Here is a 5201-nt window from a genome sequence, read left to right as displayed (position 1 = left end):
TGATAATGTACCGATTAATGCATGCAGCGTTCGGACTGTGTAAGCTGGGCGGTTTTTTTTTTAGTTGCAAGGTTATGTGGGTACCGGCGGGTTAAAATGTGATGAAATAAGTTTTCATGTTAATTATAATTCAAGTCGTGCAAATTTCGTATCGCAAGTGCCCAAAAGAATCCGTGAAAGAGCTATCCCGCAGAGAGCCTATTACGATAGAAGCTGCATTCTTACTAACGATCGTCCTACTTCACGCGTTCTCTAAAGCGATCATACTACAATATGCTTTTCTAAACGATCGTTGATCAGTTTTTTCTAAACGATCAATGTAGTTCATGCTATATTGATAATGTCGGATTTCCGCTTATAACGATATGCAGACTTCCATCTCACCAATTGGCTTATCGTCGTACACGACGTGCTTCTCGCTCGCGCCCTCTGACCAAGACTCAAAACTCATAAGCCGCACTTCCTTTGGGTTTTTAGAAATTGCCCGGAGGATACTCGGGGTTTCTCTTGGTGGTGGTGGTCCGGTCCCTGCAGATTGTTCATGTAGAGCGAGTCGGATCGTGCTGTTGGGCAGTCGATAGAGCTGCGCGAGTGCCTGGTAGATCGGTACGGAGGTTATTTTCGCTGCTGTGTTTGGGTTTAAGTCCGTTGCGAAGAGTGTCTTCACTCTTTGTATGAAACCAATTTTCTGTTGTGTTGTATGATGTAATTTTTGAGCTAATGGCCGATTATGGAGTTGTAAATATGCATAACTATTTTGTTATGGAATGTTATATCGTTTATGGGTATCGGTTCACTATAGAAATCGGAGAGCGATCTCAATCCACTCCAGTGGAACTCTATCGGTATGAAATCCCTCAATTTGGTATGCCAGAAGCACAAGGTTACTGATAACTTCCGATTTCAATCTATTGGCATAACGAAATAATGTCAATACATTTGTGGTGGGGTGCATTTTTACGTCTGTTTTTAAAATTGTTAATGGTATGCTGTGGATGTGCCAAGAATTATGCGATGTTTTCAGGATGAAACTTGCTCCTCCAGTTTGGTTTTAATTTCCTTTTTAGCATCTTGGTGGTTGATTCATTGTAAAGGCCCCTGCGTTTTTTGTGCATAAAATAGACCCTAATAGTAGTCTGCTATTCAAAATGTTTTGGAGTTCTTGGGAGGTCGATTCGTCACAAAAGTTCTGTGACAACATGGTCTGTGGCTCTCTTTGCGAGGAAAAGGAGATGATTCTAGGGTTGGGATGCCATCATGCATGAAAGTGTATCTATGCGTAATTGTTGTCCCAGTATCGCGCATCGGGTGAAGATGAAAGATTATATGGCGATCTGTGGTTGAACGCATCGTTTAAACGATGGGTATGGCGATCAGCGATTATAAGTCGTCATCCAGTGTTGTACAGCAGATTCCGGGCTGTAACGCTGTTCCATTGCAGTGATCGTTAGTGATATGCAGTGCGCTGATATAAGAGTTATATTTATGCATGCATAAAAAGCATTGACATGCATCATCTTTATATTATAAGTGTTATAGTATAAGGGTGAATGATAACATGTTTGCTTGGTTATTACACATTATATAAAAGTTTATAGTAATGACCGGGCATTGCATGAAACATGACACATAGGTTACTTTATAAATGTTATAAACGCCTCGTCATATGCAATATGCTTTTTAGTTGTTTCTTTTTAAGAGTTAAATAGATATTCGAACTAAAAGAAATAAGAAAGACATGTATGCTCACTTAGGTTTAATTCATGGTTTTAAAATGTATAAAACTTGGATCACATAGACCTAAGATCACGATTCTAATATGATTAACAACCCTAAGACTTTAATCTTTTAATCAGTTTAATAGGATTAAATTGGCTAATAAAAGGTTAAAGTGTAGCAAATCTATCTATAAGGGACCTTTTGTCTAAGGTGGGTTCTGTCTAGGCTGGGGTATTTAAGTTGACGGAAACGTAACACCCCTACCTGGGAACTTGCCTAGAAAGGTAAATTAGATAGATTTGATGTATGCATGCAAGTTAAGGACAGTCCATTAAAGTGTTTAAATGTGACTACGTGAACTTGTTCATATTTCATTGACAATCGTTGTTTATGAGCAGAGTTCAAAAAGATGACTTAGACTAAAATCAGTAGCCGGATTGTCTAGGTTAATGAATCCCTAGGTAGAACATCCAGTGGGAGGTATTTGAGGCATGAGATGTTTCACTTAAACCTTTCACTTTTCTCCTAAATAGTCCACATCGTGAGATCTATCCTCAGCCTCGCGGCACCTTTGGCGTGTCCCCCCAACGGATGGTGTTTGGGTAGATCAAAATCAAGGTGGATGGAGAGAATGTTCATAGTAAGTGGGAGCGGGAAGTGCAACAGCATATCCCTCGATCTCCCTCGTTATGTTGAATAAAGTTACTACGCATCGCCTCGAGGCATCCTGGGAGTGTTCCCTTAAAGAATGGCAGTTTTGCGCATTTCTTTATTTGATCTCCCGTAAGAGGATAAGGTAATTTAGTCTTTTGTCCTAATCTGTCTTTTCCCTATGGTAAGCCCATTAGGGCAAGACTCTGGCATCGAAAATAAGGTGTTAAACTTACACGAAATAGTTAATGGTTAACGATTTTGAACCGAAAAATGGTGGCTGTTATGTTCAGTTCCAAGAGTTGGTTCTGCCTAATGGTTGAGAATGTCTCATCCCAGTGAAGGGACAACTGATCACCCCACTGGTGGTGTATGTCCTGACTCACTGGGGCATCATTGCAAAATAGAAGTCTATAACTTAGAGTACTTGAAAAGTGGTTTAGCAAAATCTAATAAAGATTTGTTCGTATTTTCAGCAACTTTTTCAAATGGCTACAACCACTTTATCGTTGCTAAGCATCGAAAAATTAATTGGGGACAATTTTTCAACATGGAAACATATGATCACGACGATCCTAATCATCGAGGATCTCATATTCGCTCTCATGGAGGCTTGTCCTCCTATTCCAACTCCAAATGCCGCTCGAAATGTTCGGGAGGCATACGAGCGATGGACAAGGGCGAATTAGAAGGCCCGAGCCTATATCTTGGCAAGACTTTTTGACATCTTGGCCAAGAAGCATGAGCCTATAATCTCAGCCCGTGAGATAATGGAGTCCTTGCGGGGGATGTTTGGACAATCGTCTGAACAACTTATGCACGAGGCTCTTAAATACATATTCAACTCCAAAATAAAAGAAGGCACCTCTGTTCGGGAACATGTGCTAAACATGATGGTCCAGTTTAAAATGGCGGAGTTGAATGGGTCTACCATCGATGAGAGCAGCCAGGTTAGTATAATCCTGCATTCTTTGCCGGAGAGCTTCTTGCACTTTGTTAGCAATGTGATTCTTAACAAAGTGAAATATACCTTACAACTCTCTTTAACGAGTTGCAGACGTATCAATCTTTACTGAACAGTAAGGAGAGGCAGAGGGTGAGGCAAATGTTGCTTCATCGTCCAGGACGTTCCATAGAGGTTTGACCTCAGGAACGAAGTCTGTACCTTCTACTTTTAACTCTGCAAAGGGGAAGAAGAAGAAGGGTGGTAAGGGAAAAAAAGGAAGGCACCTGCTAACCCACCGCTTGTCATCCTGAGGAGGCATCCACAAGTTGCTAAGGGAAAGTGTTTCCATACCAACCAAGATGGACATTGGAAGAGGAACTGTCCTCGATATCTGAAGGAGAAGAAAGCAGCCAAGGCGGATAAAGGTAAATGTGATTTACTTGTGCTCGAAATTTGTTTAGTGGAGAATGATGATTCTGCCTGGATAATTGATTCAGGCGCCACTAACCATGTTTGTTCTTCTTTTCAGGGGATTAGATATTGGTGACAATTGGAGGCTGGTGAGATGACAATGCGAGTAGGTACCGGGCATGTTGTCTCAGTTGTGGCTGTGGGAGGACTCTAGTTGACTTTACATAATAGGTTTCTAATTTTAAATGATGTATATATTATTCCTGAACTAAAAAAGGAACCTTATTTTTGTAAAGTGTTTATTACAATGTAAAATACACTGTTTCTTTCAATTTGAGTAAAGCGTTTATTCATAAAGATGGTGTCTTTATTTGCACAGCAAATCTGGAATCGAATTTATATGGGCTAAGGCCATTAGCCAATAATTCCCTCCATAATACTGAAATGTTCAAAACTGCCGTAACTCAATCAAAACGTCAACGAATTTCTCCAAAAGAAAATGCCCAACTTTGGCACCTACGTTTAGGGCACATCAATCTCAATAGGATTGAGAGATTGATGAAGAATGGACTTCTAAGTGAGTTAGAAGAAAATTCTTTATCTATGTGGGAATCTTGCCTTAAGGGTAAGATGACTAAACGACCTTTTACTGGAAAAGGTTTTAGAGCCAAGGAGCCTCTTGAGTTAGTACATTCTGACCTTTGTGGTCCTATGAATGTGCGAGCCCGAGGTGGCTATGAGTATTTTATCAGTTTTACTGATGATTACTCCAGGTACGGGTATGTTTATCTTTTGCAACGGAAATCTGAATCTTTTGAAAAGTTCAAAGAGTTCAAGGCTAAAGTTGAAAACACATTAGATAGACGAATTAAAACACTTCGATCGGATCAAGGTGGAGAGTTTTTGGACTCCGCATTCCAAGACTATTTGATAGAACATGGAAATTTTTCAACTCTCAGCGTCGGGTACACCTCAACAGAATGGTGTAGCGAAGAGGAGAAATAGGACCTTGTTAGACATGGTTCGTTCGATGATCAATTACGCTTCCTTACCGGACTCATTTTGGGGTTTCGTAGTGGAGACTGCAGTGTACATACTCAACTGTGTTCCCTTCAAGAGTGTTACAAGAACACCTCCGGAGCTGTGGAACGGGCGTAAAGCTAGTTTACGTCACTTCTGCATTTGGGGTTGCCCTGCACATGTGCTTGAGGCTAATCCCAAGAAGTTGGAACCATGGTCGAGGTTATACCTCTTTGTAGGCTACCCCAAAGGTGCACGAGGGGGTTATTTTTATGATCCGATGGAAAATAGGGTGTTTGTTTCAACAAATGCTACTTTCCAGAGGATCATATAAGGGAGCACAGTCCACGAAGCAAAGTCGTGTTGCGTGAGCTTTCCAATGAAACTACTGAAACTTCAACAAGAGTTGTTGAAGCGCCTGCTACATCAACAAGAGTTTTTGATGGGAGTTCAT

Source organism: Benincasa hispida, chromosome 3 (assembly GCF_009727055.1).
Source record: "Benincasa hispida cultivar B227 chromosome 3, ASM972705v1, whole genome shotgun sequence".
Lineage (NCBI taxonomy): Eukaryota > Viridiplantae > Streptophyta > Magnoliopsida > Cucurbitales > Cucurbitaceae > Benincasa > Benincasa hispida.
Note: the sequence above shows the minus strand (reverse complement) of the source record.